This window comes from Elephas maximus, chromosome 24 (assembly GCF_024166365.1).
Source record: "Elephas maximus indicus isolate mEleMax1 chromosome 24, mEleMax1 primary haplotype, whole genome shotgun sequence".
NCBI lineage: Eukaryota > Metazoa > Chordata > Mammalia > Proboscidea > Elephantidae > Elephas > Elephas maximus.
In genome coordinates, this window is record NC_064842.1 from 24,271,460 (window position 1) to 24,293,664 (window position 22,205).

At 40.5% G+C, this 22,205-nt stretch overlaps 1 protein-coding gene across 13 annotated transcripts in view; it reads right to left on the bottom strand.

Moving 5' to 3' along the window:
* The window catches only part of CHRM3 (cholinergic receptor muscarinic 3), a 552,731-nt gene that overhangs the window by 79,055 nt on the left and 451,471 nt on the right, over positions 1 to 22,205 (bottom strand). Inside the window, exons 5-6 of one of the 13 annotated variants that reach the window (XR_007515293.1) lie at positions 19,579 to 19,646; positions 983 to 19,032 (exon numbers count right to left, since the gene is read on the bottom strand). The exons of 11 other annotated variants lie outside the window; for them this stretch is intronic. The gene's annotated coding sequence lies outside the window, so the exon portion shown is untranslated. One more of the 13 variants, XR_007515291.1, reaches the window with a different exon arrangement.

A 22,205-nucleotide genomic window follows, 5' to 3' on the forward strand; every position in this document is an offset into this window, starting at 1 on the left:
TTTCCAAGGATATAGCTATTGCAATTAGGCAAATTTATGCCAAAAAGTCTTAAAGATATTTCTAATATGAGGGAGAAGATGGTATTCTCTCCAAACTGGATTCCTTTTAAAAATTACTGTGTGCTTTATATCTTTCCTAGGAATTCATCATCATATTTACACATTAACATAATAACATGATAAAAACTCAGAGATATCCTAAATAAAGGAAAATGTTTGGCTTCATTACCTTGATGTTTTCTACAATTCTATGATCACAGATTTGTTGTTGTTGTTTTCCCATAACACTTATTAATATCCTCAGTTATTAGTATTTCTTCCACACAATGCACTATGGAAAGTGTCAATCTATGTTGATGTCCTTATGAATTAGCATTTATCTCAATCATCCGCATTACTCTGCCTTTTGCTTACTTGCTGCTTGGGGGATGGGTAGGTCTCTCAGTTTTCCTCAGAGGTTGGTGAAGCTGTCACTCCTGTAGTATTTTTCACTGTCTTGTCCATTGGTGAGTTAGGCTGAAAACTCGTTCCATCATTGATATGGAGGAGATTAGTGTGACTGAATTTAGATAAAGTATTTTGGGTCTGTAACAAAAAATTACTAGATCGCTACTAGGAATAATAATTTTTTCCTTTATGTCTAGATAAATGTTCTCATCTCAAACAGCCAGTAACAATAGTAGTCCCAGGAATATAATTTTTGTCATAGGCCTTTCAAGAGAAAGTATTTTCTGGAATTTACTTTTAGAATGATATTGACACTATCATCTATGTCAGAAACAAAATTCACAAAGGAAACAAAACACAGATTTATTATATCAACCAGAGCACAGGCCCAGAAAATGTCTACTAAATCTTTTTTTTTTTTTTAAAGTTATATATAACATTAACTTTAAAAGATAAGCCTATCAAGATACATTTTCTTTTTCAACAGATAAAATTTCATTAGTGTGCAAAAAAATGAAAAAAAAACTCCCATTCCTCTATTGACAAGTTGCTTTCTATCAAAACTTTATTCTGTAAAATCAATGAAAACTTAAGATCCATTTGCATAAAGGCAATGCATAAGAGCGGCCCTTCTTTGGAAAGCAAAAATAATTAAAAAAAATAAGGTTAAAAAGAGTAAGGGAGTCCTGGTGGTGCAGTGGTTGAGAGCTCAGCTGCAGACCAAAAGGTCGGCAGTTCAAATCCACCAGTGCTCCTAGGAAACCCTGTGGGGCAGTTCTACTCCGTCCTATAGGATCGCTATGAGTGGGAATCGGTTTGGTGTTTTTTTTTTTGTTTTAAAAAGAGTAAGCAAGTACCATCTGGAAGTGTATTTCTTACAGTGAATACATAAATATCCACTCTTGAAGCTTTAGCATATGTGTGTACAACAGGCCAGAAGCTACAATTTAGTATGCAAGACCTAAGCTTTTAACTGTTGTTTTTGTCGTTGCTATTATTCTTTAGATTAACTGAGCTTTTTTTTTTTTTTGTAATGCCTCATTAAGCAAAATTGCTTCAGAAATGAAATGATGTTCATTTAGTGAACTCCTGCAACTTTCAAAATATTCTTAAAGTTGGTAAAAATCATAGATTCAAGCTCAAATGACTACAATGCCTGGGCAGGTGATCTACCCAGGTGAAGCAGACAAAGTATAAGACAATAGGATATGGTGGGAATCTTCCGGACACGGCAAACTATTGTCCTGTGGATTCAGGCCCAGCAGTACCAGCGTTGACTTTATCCCGATTTTAAAATATTGAAAAATTATTTAAAAACAAACAAAAGAACACCCTAGCCAAGTAAAAATCAAATGAAACCTTAAAAAATCTGTCAGCTAATTCCTAATTTGGCCCATGAGCCACCAGTTTGATACTTCTAGTTTATATCATCCCATATACTCACTCATTATGTCATTGAGGAAGCATTTTTTTTTTTTAACAGTTTTCTAGTATTTCTTTGTTTATTGGCTCTTTCATAGGCATTATGCAGCTTTACACTAAGTAGAGAGTAAGGAAAGACTAATTGGGAATGAATTACAATCTCAAATCTGCCAATATCACGCCAGTTGGCCCTTGTGCGATCTCTGCCATTTTAAAATCGGCGTGTCCTCTAGAGGCAGATGAAATCCTGCCTGAATCTGGGGGTTGGAAGGCATTTTAAGACATCTTCTATAAGCCCCTTTCCTTTGTTTGAATTGTATTTCATCTACAACGTTTTCTGTTCTTCTTCTCCCTTCCTCTCTTCCACCCTCAACTAGCCTCCAAATGGATAAGAACGTGGGCTTGAAAGTCAGCTGCATGAGTGGACCATCTACTCTGACACTTACTCGCCAACTAACCCACGGTAACTTGGTAACTTACTCAGTCTCTGTGCATCTTAGTATTTTTATCTGTAAAATGGGCATGATAATAGAATCTATTTACTCAGAGGATTAAATGGAATAAAAAAAAATCATAGTTTGCCCTATCATAAAGCATTCACTAAATATTAGCAAGGGCTACCCATGTCATCATTATGTGGCTCTGATTCTCAGGAATTTCTTCTTTAATTTCAGTTAAGCTGCCATCCATGACCCCAGTGCTATGACTGGGGATGAATCAATGAAATTTCGCCCTTAATATAATCTCAAATTAAACAAATGTGGCTTGATTCATGTAGAGACAGGATTTATTCTCACTTCCTTTATTCTGTTGCTGTTTGTTGCTAAAGAGTTGGCTCGGACTCATGGCGAACTTAAGGATCACTGACAAAAGTTGCCTGGTCCTGTGCCATCTTCATGTTATTGGTATGTTGGAGTCCCTGGATAGTGCAAAAAGTTAAGTCTTGGTTACTAACTGAAATGTTGGTGGTTTGAATCCATCCAGAGGATGTGACGATCTACTTCTGAAAAATCAGCCACTGAAAACCCTATGGATCACAGTTCTATACTGACACACGTGGCATTGCCATTGGTTGGAATTGTCTCGAAGGCAGCTGGTCCTTTATTCTAGACACGGTATTTTTTTTTCCTGTAGTCCAGGATCACGCTGGCCATGAAGGAAACTAGCCACATCACATTAATGACTCATACTAAACTCACTGATATACCAAATCACTAAAAGTTGATTTTTATATCCAAGTGTATAACCTTATTTTTATCCCTCCCAAGCGCCAGTTAAAATATATATATAATTTCAGAAAAATTTGGCAAATAACTTCCTCTAGATATGTTGAAAGGGAAGAAACTAAAACTAGCACCTTTAGGCTCTGATTTTTAAATATTTACCTGCTTCACCTTCTTTTTGGCAGAAGGAGGGATACAGTGCTATCTATGTGGACAATTAAAGTTCGTTAGTTGCTAACATGTGGAAGTGCCACCTTAATCTTAAGATCCTTCACTTTCTATCAGAGTAAAGTGATGGATTAATCTAACTTTCAATGTGGGATACAGGCTCTTTTTTATTGATAACTAACTAGATCTGCTAGATTTCTTCTGCCTACGTAAAACCAGAGCTAAATAATTCATACCTCCAGGTAGTCTGCTATGTACAAGGCAAATGGTAAGACCTCAGAGGAATGCCAAGAAAGACGAGAATCCAACAGAGTCTATAATCTAATGGAGTAGGTAAGAAATATCCATAATAATTATGAGAGAAGTCAACATGGGGTCCTTGAGTGCTACAGAATTTTTAGCTGAGGTGGGTATCACATTCTACGTTTGTGCTAGGTTTTGAAGGATGGGCAGGAATTGGATAATTGGAGCTGTGGGAGTATGATAATGACTTTATAGGCAGGAGGATTTGGGTCACCAAAGGATAACCCTTGGTTAGGGGCAGAAAAGTGATATTAAATAGAAAGCAGTGGAGACAAAAAAAAAAAAAAAAAAAGACCTAAAAAGCAACAAAAGCAGCTTGAGACCAGAAAGCCAGCCTAATGGGTTTTGTCCTTAGTAAGCGGTGGGATTGGATCCACTGAAGTTTACAGAGGAGAAGAGTGAGATGATCTCAACAACATTTCAGGATGAATAACTTGGCTGTGATGTGAAGGATGGCCACAAAACATGGCAGGCCCGAAAGCAGGAAGACCACTTAGTTGCTGGTTTAGGGGTGATGAAGATCTGAATTCTGGAAGGTAGCCATGGGAATGAAAACAGAAGAGTTCTTGACATGTGGTGACACGGTTTGAACATTTTTTCAAATCTGCTCTTCGCCTTTGTGTTTAAAGTACATGTGTATCTGTGTACATGCTGGGGGTGGCCTAGGCGATCCATCTAACTCTAAGATGTTATGAAAATACTTGAAATCCTTATATCTCAAAGCCAGTAAAATTTGGAGCAAAAAAGATGCCTATAACACTCTGTACTCTTCTAATGTGTTTATCAGTCCCTCCCCTTTCTTCTTTCCTTCAGCTCTCCAGTAACTCTCTCTACCCATAAAGAAGAAAAAAAAGAAGAAAATAGGATTTAAAGGTAAAATATAATTCCATGAAATGCAATAACCGTAGAATTTGGAGACAGACGACATGGATTTAAATTCTAGCTTTGTTATTAGCTGTATGACCTTAAATATTTCATTATCTCTGAATCTCATTAGTAAAATGAGAGGTAGCCCATTTCAGCTCTCCTGCGGAGATTTTCAAACTATATAGGCCCAAGATTCTCCAACTCTTCCACGCCAATACCGACTCTGGCTGAGAATTCCCTGGACTGAAGGAACTCCAAATTTCCTTCAGATGTAAAATCTAATTGTTGTATAATTGTCTTTTGTAGACTTTCTTTCCAAGTCACTTCGTTGTTCTACCTTGCTTACTAAAGATAGCAAAAACTCTCTGAGACTTCTGGTTGATTATTTGAGGCCACCCTGGCATGGGAGAATATAAGAAACCAGTACACTCATGCCTTGAAAGCTATTGTTCAAGGGTCACATACCACTCATGAATTGGTGAAGAATGAGGAAAACCTAGTCAGCTCCCTAAGTCTTGCCTACCTCACTTACGGAATTCAATTTCCATCTTAATTATCAATGGATTTAGGATACTAAGTCCCATCACCTTTCAGGTTCCTAACATTGTGGAACTTCATTTTGTTGTGAAAAAAAGAAAAAAAAAAAATGAACCCTGTGGATTAATGAAAAATAGCAAGTCAACAAATAAGAGAGTTTTGCTCTTTATTTTTCCTCCTTAGAGACAGCTGGTGATTAGTGAATCTGCACACAATAAATTTCCCAGAGAATTCCAGTAGATCACTAGGAAACTAACACGATTCTCTTTTACCAAAATGCAACATCAGGTTCAGACACACCCCACCAAACCTACATTTCTTCTAAATTCATCTCCAGAGCACACTAGCTCAAGGCTTCTTCAGAAAGTTCTAGCAAACTGCCCCCCAAGTGCCAATACCTAACATACTACGTTGGTGTTACTCAAGAAGAGGCTGAATCCATGAGAAAAATCAGAGTTAAATGTATGGAGTCTCTATTGTATCTGAAGCCGTTTCTCAGTCCTTAAGGATCAGTGAAAGGTGAGACAACACATTCTCACTTAATCTTTGATCATTAATAAAGAAGACACCTCAGGTCAGGTTTACAGAAGACAGAGAGAAACAGGGTGTCTTGAAAGTACAATGTGGGTGGACAGCCCCTGAGCAATCTGCTCTGGTAACTGGGCCTTTGTAATTGGCCTAAAATTACGACGTTTTCTCAGTATCTGTGCTGCCCACACGTGCACAATGAATCAAGGGATAATCACTTCATATGCCAGGGTGACAGCAATGAATACTAATCACAAAGAAATGGAACAAACAGTGACTGTGCTCAATTTCTGAATAACATACTACAAGTTGAAATAATCTTGGCAGTTTTGAATAGAAAATACCATGATAACTCTTATGCTAACTGATGATATTCAAGTTATCAGAGGGCAAGACCAAAGCAAAAATGGGATTTCTATTGTATTCCTAAGGACTTTCTTTGGTTTGGCTTTTAAAATCAGATCATTAAAGCTTTATCTTTTTTATCTCAGAATAGCAGTCGAACCCTTGGTCAGTAATAATTCCAAATCTAACATTCTGCCATAGGTTAATGGTGTCCACTGCTGATGCTAAGGCAGTTTTCTTGAGGTCACTAAACCACATTTTAACATTAAATGCCATTTTCTGGCTCACAGGATTGGAATATTCTTTTGCCTGCTATCTGTCTCTTTCCCCCAAATGTCAGCTCATGAAGACTTAAACTGGTGTAGTAGAACCAGATTGCTTCTTTGGGCATGATGAAGAATACAAAATCAACGCTGTGTGAGGTGTATGTGTGCTGTTGGCCGGTGATCACACTTTTCAGTGGGTTATGGGGCATGGAGATCAGTTTACTAGGGTGAACTCTTTAACTGACACTGTCCTGAGGTAATTAACTTCTTAGTACCTTTCATGGGTTTTAAAACAAGGCTGGCAACCAAAACAAATCTCTGTAATTGTAAGTGTACATATAATAGCTAAACTTATAGACAACTGTCTGGATGGATAAACACTAAATTGATGAATGTCGTTTTCTCTGGGGAGGACAGTGAGATTGAGAGTTGGTCATGGGAGAAATCAGTTCTATCTTTCTTGTTTGAAGTTTTTATGGTAAGAATGTGTTCACGCATTATTGTCGAAATTAAAAATTAATAACATTTGTAAAAATTAGGCTGGATTGTGCTCTGTGTCAGGGAAGGGAGCTCCTCCTCGTGTGTGTTGGGATATGAGTCTATTTTTGCCTCCACTCCTCGTTCCCTCTCCTACTCGAGCTGTGAATGTGTTATGCAAACGGCCTGCTCACACCCCACTGAATTGAATACCAAATGTCCTCAAGCATTTATGGCGCTAGCTGGCCCTCCTGTATGCCATCCCACGCTTGCCTCTCTCTATATAAAGGATGCATATGAATAAGTGGACCTTCAGGAAGTTCTCACCGTTGACAGTAAATATTTAAAAGCATTTAACAGGGTATTTAAAAAGGTAACGTTGCTCCTAAGCATCATATTCTGAATTGGATAGCGGTTCTCAAAGGCCAAACAAAGATCTGCGCCATTAAAATCTCATAGATGTGGCTGACCAACACGCAAAACGACTGGAGTGAATTATATATCTTAAACCAAATATACAGTTCATAACAAGATCTTATTATTTAATCATCTCCGACACCCTCAGTGGTGAGGGAGATATGTTTCTGTTGTCCCTGGGCGGTGTCAAGTTGATTTTGACTCACAGCAACCCCATGTGACAGAACAGAACTGCCCCATAGGGCTTTCTTGGCTGTAATCTTTATGGAAGCGGATCACTAGGTCTTTCTCCCATGGAGCTGCCGAGTGGATTCTTACTGACAACCTCTTAGTTAACAGCTGAGCGTTTACCTGTTGCACCACCAGGGCTCCGTGAAGTAGACATAAAAACCAAGCCCGTTGCCGTGAAGCCAAGTCTGACTCACAGCAACCCTATAGGACCGAATAGAACTGCCCCACAGGGTTTCCAAGGAGCAGCCGGTAGATTCTAACTACTGACCTTTTGGTTAGCAGCCAAGCTCTTAACCACTGCACCACTAGGGCTCCTGAGGTAGACGTAAGGGTAGCGAAAGTGGCTTTGAAGTAATAACTAAAAGACCTACTTGAGTTCTAATCCTAGTAAGATTATTTACTAACGTTATGATTTGGGGCAAGTCAATTAGCTTTCGTACTCTCATTTGCCAAAGGAGAATAGCAATACTACCTTGTTTGCTTTACGGGGTTATTGGGAGGATCAAGTGTTTCGAAAATGCCCCGAAGGGTCAATCAAATGGAAACCAGTAAAACCAGTTGCTGCAGAATAAATCTCTACTCATGGTGACCCCACGTGTATCAGATTAGAACCGCGCTCCATAGGGTTTTCAATGGTTGATTTTTCAAAACTAGATCACCGAGCCTCTCTTCTGAGGCACCTCTCGGCAGAACCTCCAACCTTTTGGCTAGCAGCCAAGTGCCTAACCATTTGTGCTATCCAGGGGCTCCATCTAATGGGAGGGGGTATTTTTATAACATGAGTGTGATGTTCCTTTTCTTGTCCTCATAGGACTTCCATCCCCAACCAATCTTTAATTTTCTAGATGACATGCCATGCATACACCTTGCTTGACATTTTTCTTAATCTAATTTGAATTCTCTTAATTCTTCTCTGAATATGTGGACGAATAACTAGCTGCAATTTCAGAAGTGTCAGTTTCCCAGTAAAGACTGTTAAATTCCTGTAATAAGAGCTTTCTTCTTTTACTTATTATGCTTTATCCATGAAAGGACCCTTCCTATTTTACAGGGCTCGCGGTTAGCAATACAATGGAACTTGTGTGCTGCGTACCTGTCATACAATGGAAAATCACCTGGATCTGGAGGGAGAAGACCAGTGTCCACTTTGCCACTAACTAGTTATGTGACCAGATGATATATTACCCGCCCTCCTTGAGCATGGGCTTCATTATCTATAAAATGGACCTAAAAGTTTACGGAATTGTGTAAAGGAACAAATTAAATCATTTGCACACAAAATCAGCAGGGCAATTTTAAAGAGTTCTACAAATGTTAAGAGGAGCAATGAAAGGACTGTGTTTACCATGTGTGCTGCTTGCCAATTACAGCCAGCACGATACCTATATATCGCAGAACTGTCCAAAACTGCATGGGAACAGATGGTGTTAGTGATGTAGGTTGGAATCTTTAATCAGAAACATTTGTCTCTGATCAAATCACTCCTTCCTTTTCCAACTCCTTCGATGGCTTCCCACAATCTAGAATCAACTCTAAGCTCTGTTGCCTGGTATTTTCTGACTCTAAATTACCTTTCCAACCTTTGCCATACTTCCATTTATAAACTTCATTCTTTAGTCAAAATAAACTGCTTCCCACTCACCGCAAATTCCCTGAAATTCCCTCACTGTATCTACTGCTTAGTATGTCCTGTTCCATTTTACATGTCCTGGCCTTTAAGACTCATTCCAATGTCGCATCCTTCAGGAGCTTTCTCTGACTTCTGCATTCTGAAGGACACTCTTCAAAATCCCACAGGCTTTGCTATTTCACTATTTCTACCTCGTAGTGGAGTCCCTGGGTAGTATAAACAGCTAACGTGCTCAGGGGCTAACTGAAAGTTTGGAGGCTTGAGTCCATCCAGAGGCACCTCAGAAGAAAGGCCTGGAGATTTATTTCCAAAAAATCAGCCATTGAAAACGCTATGAGCACAGTACTATCCTGACACACAAAGGGTTGCCATGAGTAGGAGTCTACGCCTCGGCATCTGGTTACCTCGTAGCATTGTTCTCTATGTACACAATTTATCCTCCCAACTACAAGGTAAACTCTGGAGGGAAGAACTCAGTCTGCTTCATTCTCATAGTACTCACAGAATCTGGCTCAATGCCTTGCACTTAATAGAGACTCAGTGAATGTGTGATGAATGAATGAATGAGTGAGAAAGACTGAATTCAGTGGCTATAGATAAGAAAATATCAAAAGGAGACCTCAACTCCAACCTTCTTTAGGTGAGTAGAGATTTGAGATAAACAAGTGAAATCATCAACTTAAGAAATTCTGAAAGAGGGATGTCTAGTAATGATTACTAATTGGGTGGTTAAGCACTTAAGTGTGAAGATATTTTTCTGATAACCAAACTCACTATCATACAGTTCTTACTGCTGTGTTTCATGTTAAGTTCTTAAAACATATATAACCTAATGGAGGTGTTAAGCCTAGGACAGTAATTGGATGCAAATATCTGTCAGCAGAGGTGTATCTACGGAAAGTAGTGCTTATGGGAAGCACTGAAATTGCACCCCTGCCCAAACATCTGGCACTCATCCTTTAGATAACTTTACCATTAAAAAAAAAAAAAAAAAACTTTACCATAGTATCAGCTTAAAAATACAAGACAGGCTTGTTGATCTTTTAATTAACTCCTTATGGCACTACATGAAAATTACAACTGCACCTTCCTTGCTTTTACTGATGAAAATTGGTCCATGATGTGCTTAAAGTCATTTTCTTCAGTTTCTTCTCTTTCTACACTCAGCAGAGCAAGATCACACAGTCTGCCTTGACCCTGCCAGAAAACTGATTGCCACTGAGTCCATTCTGACTCATAGCGACCCTACAGGACAGAGTAGAGCTGCCCCATAGGGTTTCCAAGGAGCAGCTGATGGATTTGAACTGCCGGCCTTTTGGTTAAGCAGTCATAGTTCTTAACCACTGTGTCACCAGGGCTCCCCTTGACCCGTGGAGGCTCACAACTACGAAAAGTATTCATTTTAACATGCTGAATGTTCTCTCACAGCTGGCAGCAGAAACTGCTCAGTGGCACCCCCGCCCCCCTTTGAGTGGCGTCCAGGGCATGTGACATATCTGCCCTACCTTAGATATGCCTCTGTTCCTGTCAGGGTTTGCAGCTTGCCAATGAGAGCAGGGCTGAAAGAGAAACAGTGCAGACCTGTACCTGATCCCTGCTCTAGGGTCCCTCCCAGCTTAAAAGGCATCCGTTATGTCAGGAACATGGCGGTCTGGAGACAGGAGGTTGGATTTGATGATCTCTACAGCTCCCTTCAAGGAGGCCCCTGGATGGCACAAATGGTTTGTGCCCAACTACTAACCTGGTGGTGTAGTGGTTAAGAGCTACATCTGCTAACCAAAAGGTCAGCAGTTCAGATCCACGAGGCGCTCCTTGGAAACCCTATGGGGCAGTTCTACTCTGTTCTTTAGGGTCACTATGAGTCAGAATCGACTCGACGGCAACGAGTTCGGTTTTTTTGGTTTCCTAACCTAAAGGATGGCGGTCTGCACTCACTCAGTGGTGCTGTCAAAGAAAGGCCTGGTGATCTACTTCTCTAACGATTACAGCCACAAATTCTCTATGGAGCAGTTCTACTCTGTAACATGTAGGGTTACCATGAGTTGGAATCAACTCGAGGGCAAGTGGTAATAGGTTTATAGCCCCATTCTAATTTTGCATTTCTAGACTCTTGGATATTTCTCTGGCTCTGATGGGATCTACCATTAAAAAAAAAGAAAAAAAAAATTAAGGTTGTATCAAATGTATCATCCTACTGTCTCTAAACAGACTCTTGAAAAGGCTAGCATGGAAAAGCAAGAAAAGTCAGATGTGTTCTCTCTGCCTCATACATTGTGAGGAATGGCATATTCTCAATTCGTGGTTTAACTAGCATCTCAGTGGATGATTTATGAGGCATGAAGAAAAAGTCTTCCATTTCTTCTCCTTACAATCCTATTTATTATGCATTTCTGACAGCAGGAACTGACTTTTATTCATTGTGTGGTCAAGAGACCTTCCTCCCACCCCCATCCCCCATCTCAGTCTTGTCCTTTAAGAACCTTTCTTCTTCACACTGGCTCTTGCACAAGTTGATATGTTCTAAGAATCCTACGTGGCTCTGCTCTCAGGTGAAAAGGAGCTTCGACGATTGTGTGCAAGAAGAGTGGGAAGGGATTTGGATCCTACCCTTCTAGCAGAGCAGGATGTTAAGGGCAGAATTGGCTCCGATTACAGCTCACCAGTCCAAGAAAAATACTGGAATGGGAATAACATAATCACAGGGTTTCTTATAGTTTTGTAAATGGAGATGTATTTATATTCTGCCTGCTTTTTTTTTTTTTCTTGAAATATTTGATACGGTTTATTGGCAAATGGTGTACGTGCTTGCCTTCATTCAGCAAATGCTGTGCCAGGTTCATATGCTGGGTTCTGCAACAAATGCAGAAAAACACACTTCCTCTAAAGCTATACCCTTTCTTGGTCAGAAGATAAAACTTTGCTTTTGAACTAGCTAAAAGGGACAAGACTAAAACAACTTGCATTTCCTGATATTTTGGTAAGTGTTCCTGCTTCTTAATTGTGGATTTGTTGGATGGGGAACTGGTCACCAACCAGGAGGTTGGTTGGTATGTGCAGCCGGCTCCATCCATAAAATGCCCTTGTCGTACAAGGCACTGGCTTTCTTCTTCTCTACTAATTTATCTCTATCAACACACACAAAAAAGCCTTTCTCTAAATAACCCTGCCTGCCTGCATTCTTCCTGCACTGAATACATTAATGTGGATGTATGCATATATCATTTTGTATTGACTTTATGGGTTGTATATAGCAGATTGACTTTGCGCAGGGAAAATGAATTGGTTTCCAGGGACAGAGGCAGGGTTATCCGAATCCAAATGTGAGATGAAGGGTCTCGTATATGTTCTCTTTCTGGTTTTGCTCTTCTTAGCTAGTTTCTAACTTTGTTCCTAGGACTAAAAGTGACCCTTGAATTAATTTTTGATCAGAAAGGTATCCTATCTGCCTGGCCACTCCAACCACACATTCTCCACCTCTCTCACCTTCTCTGGGAAGCTCCCTGTGATACCACTTTGATAAGATGGATCATTTTCTCCTCTGCACCTGGCACATACTTCTTTTATTGCACTTACCGAATTGCATTTTACTTGGGTGATTTACCTCTCTCTTTCCTTGACTAGATTATGAGCCCTTTAAAGGCAAGATATATGTCTTATATATCTCTGTATTCTTAGTGCTTATTATTATCTTGAAAATCATTAAGTTTTTTAAGCTGTTGCAAAAGACCTGCAGGGGCCCTGGTTATTTCTTTAAGAATGATGAATGCATGAGTTTTACTTAGATACCCAAGAAACTGGACTGTATATAGATGTATACAGTACATGATATGTACAGAATATGACTGCAAAGAAAATATCAAAAATCACTACCTCATGGTAACGGAGTTATTGGTATTTTTCCCCTACATATTGCAGTGTAATATGGTGAACATGTGTTAGTGTGGTAGTTGTAACAAAGATAATAAACATTAATCATACGACTGGAGACATACGTGAGGTCTTTTCACCAGTGCCTTCCTGCTTGTTGTGAAAATAACAAGTGGAAAAGAACATTCAAAGAATTACTTCAACCAAGTCCAACATACATGACGGGATGCTTAGGGAGAACATTAGTAGAGAGTACCCTGGCCCTGGGACGGGAATTTCAAAGTGGTAGAAGTGGGACACATTTCTGGCAATTTGGATCCTTGACAGTAATTAGTTTGACATTGAGCTCTCCCCACTCCTACTTCTCTTCTAGCCTTCAATTTCTTAAAATCTGAATTGCAGTAATTTGTGTACACGCCCCTTGATCCCTCTGAATCAGTGGGATTTTAACTTCTTGGGCTGTGTCTTCCAGTAAGAATACACCCTATGTTGGGATCCAGTGCACGTATGTACACACCCAACTGAGAAACACCCCCAACTATATGGGGTGCACGCTGATATTTTCTCTTCTCTGTTATTGTAAATAAATACAAGTCCTGTTCCTGATCCACTAAGTTGATTTCCTGACCGGAAATTTGAAAGCCACTTAGAGGCAGAGATCTCTGTCTCTTATAGTACTTTCACATAGGGGAAAAAGTGAAGAAATTTGTTAAGCAAATATTTTATTTTTTTTTTCCTCAGTGGAAAGATTAAGCAGACAGCAGTGCCCAAATGATCTTTTGATTTTGCCCAAGGTGCTTCATGCAACACAGAGAACACAGTGAGCACTCGACGGTTACTTGCTGAAAAGCACAGAAACCTATCAAAGAGCCATACTTCATTGTCTTCATTGAAGGAAGGAACAGGAAAAGAAAACAATGCAGAAAGGCAGAGCCAACTCTGTTCATCTTCAAACAAAAGGTACAGACACATGCTGGCACTGAGAATCCGGAAAGACCGAGATCGGCCGAGCCTCATGCTGGCCAGTGAGAGCTCCGGGTGTTTATGTTTTATCATTGCTAGACAAAACACTGCTAACAGGGAAAAACGGTCACATCAAAATGGCAATTTAAGGTTCAGTAGCACTCCTTCCCTGACCCCAACCCTATCGCCTGAATCTTCAGCAAATTTGCTAACATCTCCAAGTAATGAAAATGAACAAATTAGCCAGAAACCAAAGCTTCCCCTTATCTTCATTCGCTTCTCCTAGGTGTTGACTTTAGACATACAACTGAGCACCTGTATTAACCTTCTGTTGTTGTGGCCAGCTGCCGTGCAGTCGGCACCCTACTCATGGCGATCCCATGCGCAACTGAATGAAAGGCTGCCTTGTCCTGCGCCACGCCATTGATTGATTGGAGGTTGGACTGTTGTGATCCACAGGATTTTCACTGACTGATTTTTGGAAGTCGATCACCAGGCCTTCCCTTCTTGTCTGTCTTAGTCTGGAAGCTCTGATGAAGCCTGTTCAGCATCACAGCAATATGCAAACTTTCACTGACACACAAGTGGTGGCTGCTCAGGAAGTACACTTGCTGGGAATCGAACCCAGGTCTCCCACATGGAAGGTGAAAATTCTACCATTGAACCACCACTGCCCCCATATTAAACTTCAGCCAAAGTATATTTAAGAATCTTTCCCTAATGGAACTTACTCAAGTTGTGCTCAGTAAGTGTCACTGAGAACCTTCTCTACGTTAGCTGTGGTGCCAGATGATGGTGGCAGAAAGGTAAGTAAAATCTGAAGACCTCCGCATCTCATTGGCTATTGTTAGTTGTCACTGAGCTGACTTTGACTCATGATGACACCATATGTGCAGAGTAGAACTCCTCTATAGGGTTTTCAAGGCTGTGATCTTTTGGAAGATTGCCAGGCCTGTCTTCTGTGGTACCCTGGGTGGGTTTGAACTGCCAGGCTTTTGCTAGCTGTCGAGCACTTAGCTGCTTGTGCAGCCAAGTAGACAGTAATCCATGCTACCATAATTCAAGTGCCATATCATAGGTCTAAACAAAGAGCCATGAAATCACAGAAGAGAAACCTACTCTTTCTGCTGAGAGTAAGAGGTAGAGTTCTGGGGGAGGACTCACAAAGAAGATGACATTTGAGCCGGGCTTTGAAGACTGAGAAGGAGTCACCAAGGGTAGAAGGGCAAAGGGCATTCAGGTTAGGGGGGACAAGATAAAACTGGTTGCCAGAAACATGTAAATGCAGTATACTTTGGGGATTGCTTAATGGGCTAGTATTTTTGGTGCTTAAGGTTTGTGGTGCAGGTGAGGAAGGAATGAGCTGGTATCAAGTTGAGAAGAAACTTGAGTATCATGGTAGGGAGTCTGGGCATTTACTGGGCATTTTAACATTTACCACTTTGTTTAATTCTCTAATTGTTGAATGTGTGCAAATCTCAGCCTCCCCAGGGAGCATGACGTGGAATTAGACAGCCAGAAGGGAACTTGGATTATGTATCCTCAAACTGCTAATTTTATACACGAAGAAACAGAAGTATAAGTCATTTGGTTAAAAGGGTCTTTTCCCAGGGACTGGAGAGAATTCAGCCTATTTGCATATAGATAGAAAGTAATCTTCCTGCTGCTGTTGTATAGACTGGCTTTTAGTCAAAAAGAAAAACAGCAGCATGCTGTTTATTTAAATTGAGCAGGAAGGAAGTGTGAGAGCAGTGAGTGTGCCCAATAATCTCACTATTCAGGACCCGGAGGAATGTGCTATAAAGGTAGCTTTGATTTGGACGCTTTCCAAGGGAACTGAACTACAGAACTATTAGAAGGACTTGGCAATGAGGCAGTTTTACACCAAAAGTAATTGCAAGCAAGAGCCTCCAGACTCCACCAGGGCACCTTTAACAGTCAGTTATGCTCAACACACATAGAAGGCCGAGCATTTAAAAAACAAAAAACACTCTCCTCAGCTGAACCAGTAAACCAGTTACTGACCAGTTGACTCCTACTCATGGCAACCCCATGTGTGTCAGACTGGAACAGTGCTCTCTTGAGCTTCCAGTGGATGGTTTTTCCAAAGTAGATTGTTGGCCTTTCTTCTGGTCTGCCTCTGGGTAGACACAAACCTCCAACCCAGTGGAGTCTGTTAACCGTTGACACCATCCAGGGATCCCTCTGTTGGTAACAATGAAGTTGGGATAGAGGCTGAATCCCACGAGCACACTGAGTCTGAGATCATCACCTCCTTGGATGTATCCTGCGTCAACCTCTGTTGGAATCATAGGAAGATGCCACCTAGGAAGAGGCTCTGGACAGTCACCACCAAGAAGGATCTGAGAAACTCTTCACCTCACTTGCCTTTCTTTCAGGTGACATAGCTCCTGATTTCTGTGGTCTTCAAACTCTGTGTTGTAGAGACCCCATTTGAACCTAGCTTTTTTGTATTCATCTTAGAAATGAGACAAGGCCAGGGTAGTTTTTCATGTGCAACCAAGAAATCTGCTGAGATGGAACTCATCCTTACTGAAGAAAGACTCCAGGTAAATAATCTGTATCCAAGAAAAACGTCTCATTTTTGAGGGGAACGGTCAAGTCATTTTGGCCTCTTGGAAGCCCTGGCTCGGTTCTACAACAAGAGAGGGGGATCCAATACGAAAGACTTGCTTCTCTGCAATCTCTGTGAGGACTGAGAACACAAGTCTTTGAAGCTTATGGAATCATGCCCAGAGTAACGGGCTGAGGAGTAGCTTCCCTCTTGGTAGGGAACAGGGAATGAGAAGGCTAGGGTGTCTTCTTAGCATGTTTTAGTAAGAAATGGATATGGGGCAGAGTGCCTCAATTCCTAAGAAGGAAAAAATAATTCAAAGTCGAAAAAATATCCATGAAATTCTAGATGTCCTCATGGGCAGCAACAGACTCCCATAATCATTTGTTTTTCACAAGATGTGACAGCTTTTTTCTGTTTGACAAAATTATAAATGAGGAACAAAACTATGACAAAAGGTAACTGGCTGGCAACTAACCTTTGGAGAGTCTTTCTTCCTGCAAAATTCAGGAATGATGTAGGGAGCATGCAGGTTCATCCACAGCAGTGTTGTCTCAAGTGATTCTGAGATCAAATGTATATAGTGCAAACAGTTGTTGCTTGACTACTAAGCAAAACGTTGGCATTTGAATTTACCCAGCAGTGCCACGGAAGAAAGGCCTAGTAATCTACTTCCACAAGATCACAGCATTGAAATCCCTATGGAGGGCAGTTCTACTCTGAAACACGTGGTGTCGACATGAGTCAGAATTGACTCGAGGGCAATGGGTTATATATATATATATAAAAATATATATACATATATAATATGTTGTTGTTGTTAAATGCCGTTGACTCAGCCACTGAATTGTAGCCACCCCCATATATAAGGGAATGAAAGGCTGCCCAGTTCTGAGCCCTCCTCATGATCCATTGCGGATTGGACAGTTATGATTCATAGGATTTTCACTGCCTGATTTTCAGATGTAGATTGCCAGGCCTTTCCTTCTAGACTTTCTTTGTCTGGAATCGCCACCGAAACCTGTTCAGGATCATAGCAATGGGTAAGCCTACACTGACAGATGGGTGGTGGCTGTGTATGAGGTGTGTTGGCCAGGAATCAAACCAGGGTTTCCCGAAGGGAAGGTGAGAACCCTATCATTGAACAACCATTGCCCTCTCTCTCTAGGAGATATATATATATATATGTATACGCGTGCGCACACACACACACACACACACACACACACACACACATATATTTTCCTATTGGTCTGTTTCTCTGGAGAGCCCTGACTGATACAACTTTGTTGAAGGAGTGAACCTCAGAGACCACCGGCTTCCCCTTTCTCCTCTGGTCCATCTAGGATGTGGGGTGGGGCCACGGGTGCTTACTCTGACTTCCACCTTTTAAAGAAACTTATAGGGAATCAAAGGATTATAGATGGAAAAAAGACCTTAGAAAACATCTCATTCAATATTTCGCATTTAGAGCCGAGGAAACACAGAAGTCAAGCGGCTCGTCCAAGAGCTTCCTGACGATGCTGGGATCTTTTTTTTTTTTTTACCTAAATTCCCCTGGCTTTGCACTTTTTGCTGTAAGCCATGCTGCCTTTTTGCGTCTCTGAGTGACATGTGACAGAAAAGCAATACAACGTTGTGTAGCATTACTACTTCTTAAACGGACTTTTAAAATACAAAAAACCCACATTATATTAAAAAAAAAAAAACTCAAATATGAAGAAAGACAATTTTGAAAATCCCCTAAGGAAACAAATAGGGGCATTTTCCTCCCCTTCAGTTTTTTTTTTTCAGCCAGTTGGTACTAAATGTTCTATAGTTAGGCAAGGCTGAAGGAATACTAAACAAAATGATGGTTATTGCAGGGTGGTGAGAGGCTGCAGCGTGGTCCTGTGGAGACTATGGGAGGAGCCACAGCACAGGGATATCAGTTGTCGTCCCCTTTGCCCACATGAACAATGGCGCCAAGTATAGTCTCATTTTCTTGTCAGCAACTCTCATCTAAGCATGCTTCACAGAAACATGGCAGTTCTGACTTTCAGGGCGATCATGTTGAATTTCACACATATATGTGCAATGAGGTGTGAAGGGGTAGAGAAGATTTTTTTCTGGCACTTTGCATACATTTCCTTTTTAACCCTGACAAGAGCCCTGAGAAGTCCATATTTTAATATCTACTTGGCAGATGTAGAAATTGCAGTTCAGAAAGAATTCACCAATTCATAGCACTAATAAGTAAGAGGGGCAGGATTAACTGAGTCATTCTGATTTGAAAACACCCACCTCCCCCCCTACCCAAAAAACCCCAAACCCATTGCTATCAAGCTAAAGGTACTTCAAAAAGGGCAGATATCACAAAGAGTCCATCTTAAACCATATTCCCAGGGCATGGGTATCATTTTCCCATTAAAAACAAATCCTTGCAAGGAACACAGAGGTTGAATGTCAAGCATTTCAAAAATTCTTTAGAAATCGAAGTGAGTGCAATAATTACAAGGAAGTCTTATTTAGCATTTTTGTGTGCCAGGCAATGCTCCAAGTGTTTATCAGGTATAAACTCACTTGATCCTCACAGCAATCCTGAGAGAGGTACTAGTGTTATCTTCATTTTAGAGATGAGGAAACTAAGCACAGAGAGGTTGAATAGGTTGCTTGAGGTCACACAGTGAGTAAGTGGCAGAGCTGAATTCCAAACCCAGTCAGTCTGACTGCAGAGACCTTGCTTTAATCACTCTGTTGTGTTGCCTTTCCTAGTCCTTCTATAACCTGCAGACAAAGAGAGTCAACCTGTTTTTAGTAAGCCTGGTACGAGAAGGAACACCAAAGAATGACGCACTAAAATTTATCTGAAAATGCATATGCCTTTTTAAATACAGAAAGTAAACTCTGGTAAAGGATAGCAGGAGTTTTAGAATCTTAAGGTTTCTGGAATAATTTTTGACCTCAGTGGAAACTACGCCAATCAACTTCAGAAATTCTAAAATTCATTGGTGACAAACACAAACAAACAAACTGCTGGAATGAGACTTAGAGCTGTTAGTTTTACCCATATCTACAGTTAAACCATCCAATTCACCACACAGGTTCATTTACGTCACTTTCCCTTAATCAGAAAGAGAGGGAGAAAATGAATTACATAAAAAAGGAAGAAAGGTAGAAAAATTAAGTAAGTTAGCTAGCTGACATTAAGGACATTTCCAAGAAAGCCAGCCCCTAACCTACCCACTGGGATAGGGCCCATTTGGTGTTGTCCAGCAGAACCTGTACCACCCTAAGTATGTCTAATCCATCAGCAAATCCTTTTGGCCTTACCTCAAAATACATCTAGAGCCCTAGTCCGAGCCATCGTGTAATGGTCTCCCTTTCCCATCTTGATACTCCTAAAATATAAATCAGATCATGTCACCCATCAGCATAAAATCCCTTCAATATCTTCCCACTTACTCAGAGCAAAATTCAAATTCTTAACATGGCTCCCAGCTACTTTCCTGATTTTCTCTCTCACCCCTCTGTTATGGATTGAATTGTGTCCCCCACAAATACGTGTTGTAAATCTGAACTCCTACATCTGTGGTTATAATCCAGTTTGGGAATAAGCTTTCCTTGTTATGTTAATGAGGCAGTATTAGTGCAGGGTGTACCTTAAATCAGTCTCTGCTGAGACATAAAAGCAGAATAAGCAAGCAAACAAGTACAAATGGAGAGGAAAATACATGTTACGTGATCACCACGGAACCTAGGAATGAAACCAAACCAAACCTACTGCTGTTGAGTTCACTCTGACTCACGGAGACCCAGAAGGACAAAGCAGAACTGCCCCATAGGGTTCTCAAAGAGTGGCTGGTAGATTGGAACTGCTGGCCTTTTGGTTAGTGGCCAAGCTCTTAACCAGTGCGCTACCAAAGCTCCAAGGAACCTAGGAACAGAAGCTGAAAAGAGACAAGGACCTTCCCCCAGAGCCAACAGAAAACCTTCCCCTAGAGCCAGCACCCTGAATTCGAACTTCTAACATCCTAAACTGTAAAAAAATAAATTTCTGTTCATTAAAGCCACCCACTTGTGATATTTCTGTTATAGTAGCACTAGATAACTAAGACACCCTCTGTGCCCCTCACCCATTGCTCTTTAGCCACAAAGTCTCCACTCACTTCTGTGAACACACCAAACATGCTCCCACCTCAGGACTTTTGTACCTACTGTCCTCTCTTCCTTGAACTGGTCTTTGCTTAAAAGTCATTTTATCTAAGAGTCCATCCCTAGCTCTACCATATGTTGTTTTATTCATGCTCTGGGCTCTGTAATAATTTTCCTTCATAGCAATTATCGTCCCATAACATTGTGTGTGTGTGTGTGCGTGTTTTCTCACAAGATTATAAAATGCATGCGAGCGTGGCTTATGTTTAATTCACCACTGCCTCCCTTGTGCTTAGAACAGTACCTGGAACATAGTAGGTACTTAATAAAAATGTGCTGAAGGAGGACTGAGTAATTTATGATCATAATAGTGAATAGAAAACACAAAGATGAGATTACATTACCTCCTATAGAGTCTGAAAAAGAATGTAAAGAATTATATGTTGTGCTTTATACTGATTTTTTATTTAAAACACATTAAAACGATCCTGGTATTTAACACTTAAACCAAAAAAAAAAAAACCCAAACCCGTTGCCATGGAGTGGTTTCCAACCATGGAAATTTTTGTGGTTCAGTGTGACTTACTACCTAAAGTTTCTGAAGAGTTGAGATTTTACTCCTAGGTGGTAACTGCATGGATCTTTTCAGTTGATTAAATATGTACTTTTTCTCTTACTTGTTTTTGTGTTAAAAAAAAAAAAATATAGTGGTTATTAGATTTATCTTCTAGTTTGGCAAAAATAATATGAGTGATGATAACATTTATTGAGATATGCTATTTCCAGCCACTGGTCTAAAGGTTTACCTAGACTAATTCATTTAATCCTCAAAAATCCCCTGAGATAAAAACTATTATTACCTCCAATTTACCAATGAAGAAACATGTATAGAGTTAAAATATCTTAAGCAAAGTCACACGGCTAATTAGCAGGGGAACCAGGATACAAATGGCAGTTTGTCCACTTTTCCATTTGATCATTTATTATTAGAAAAATAAACAAATAACATCAGAAACACCTTTTGAGAACTTACAATATGCCAAGTACTGAATTAAGTAACAAGGATACAAAATAATGATGTAAGCTCTACCCTTACGGTGATCTTAGTTCTGCACCAGAGTGGTAGACAAGGTGTCCCGGCTACTCAAGACCAGTTCCACCCGGGGAGGTGAACACCAGGAACACCTAACTGGGAATGCAGTCTTGCCTCTCATTTTTAATTCTCCTTTCAGCGGTGGGGAGCCCTGGTGGTGCAGTGGTTAAATGTTTGGCTACTAACCAAAAGGTTGGCAGTTCAAATCCACCAGCTGCTCCTTGGAAACCCCTATGGGGTAGTTCTACTCTGTCGTATAGGGTCGCTATGAGTCGGAATCTACTCGATGTCACTGGGTTTGGTTTAGTGGTGGGGCCAGTTATCCACCACTAAATATCCCGAGTGGGATTACAGAGTGATCTCAGATTTCCCCTTTTAGTCCTCTAGAGTCTTCTACTGAAGCCTGAAAAGAAAGGGACTGTTTCAGTAATAAGTTGCCTAATGCTTAATGTTTGGTTCTGTGGGTGGCCTTGGCTGTGTTATTTTACAGCCTGCCACTCTTGCTGCACTTCATCCAGGTTTTTCTTGACATCTGAAGAGGCAGTGTCTCCAGGGAGTATATTTTTGTATTTATCCATATGCTGCTTTTTGTCTCCTCACATATATTGCCAGTAAAACTTGTGAGTTCCACCACAGGCCAGCTCTGCAACTTATGTTGAGCACTGGCCTTGAAAGAAATATATCATTGTTTCCATTGATGCAGGTCTTTCCC